A 978-nucleotide genomic window follows, 5' to 3' on the forward strand; every position below is an offset into this window, starting at 1 on the left:
CCGACAGGTTAGTGCAGGTGACACTGGTGACAAATTTCCTTTAACTATTCCCATCAAGGGACTTTGAGCAGCAATCTTTCGATAGCTATGTAAGAATACACTGCACTAGTGTCTTAGGCCTCTTGTCATTATTCTAAAAGACAATGTATGGTTACAGTATTGTCAGGGGTTTTATTTCGGGTTTTTGGTTTAAAATTATTTTTTCTTTTTTTAATAGTTTTTTTTTAGGGTGTTCTGTTTGAATATTTTTTTTAACTTTTTTTTCTTTATTTTTTATTTTTTGGTCTTTTTTTTTTAACAAATTCGATGAGAGGCCTTTCCCCAGTGATCTTGTGATCACCCATATAATACATTGCAATAGTGTTATAGTGCAGTGTATTATCGCTGTCAGCATTATGTTGACAGCCGATTTTTTATTATAGCTTATGTGAGGGGAGAAATGGGTTATTTTTTTTTATTCTTTTTTATATAAACAGTTATTTTTTTGTAGGGGTTGGGGTGGGGTGAATTATTTTATAAATTGTTTATTTTTAACTTCATTTACATAGGATCCGGGCAGAATACATTGCCATCTATGATGACGGTAATGTACGCTTGGAACCTCCGGCAATAGTTATTCCTGATGAAAATTCCTAGCTAGCCTTTACATTTTTTTTTACAAAGGGGACTTTTAACAGCGATCTTAAGATCGCTCATATAATACACTGCACTAGTATTAAAGTGCAGTGTATTATGCGCTTCATGATTATTTCAACAGGCTATGTATTATTATGGCTATAGTCTTTTAATATATAGTTTTTTAATTCTCATTATTTTTATAATTATATATTTGTAGCAAAAACAAATTATAGATTTTTCTTTACATTACAGTTATGTTCTAAATCTGCAGTCAGTTTGTCTAAAGGAAACTTGTAAACCTTGGGGTAAGTTGGGTCTATTCTATTAAATATTGATAAAGGAATTCCTACAAATAAAAAA

Source organism: Hyla sarda, chromosome 13, assembly GCF_029499605.1.
Source record: "Hyla sarda isolate aHylSar1 chromosome 13, aHylSar1.hap1, whole genome shotgun sequence".
NCBI classification, from domain to species: Eukaryota; Metazoa; Chordata; class Amphibia; order Anura; family Hylidae; genus Hyla; species Hyla sarda.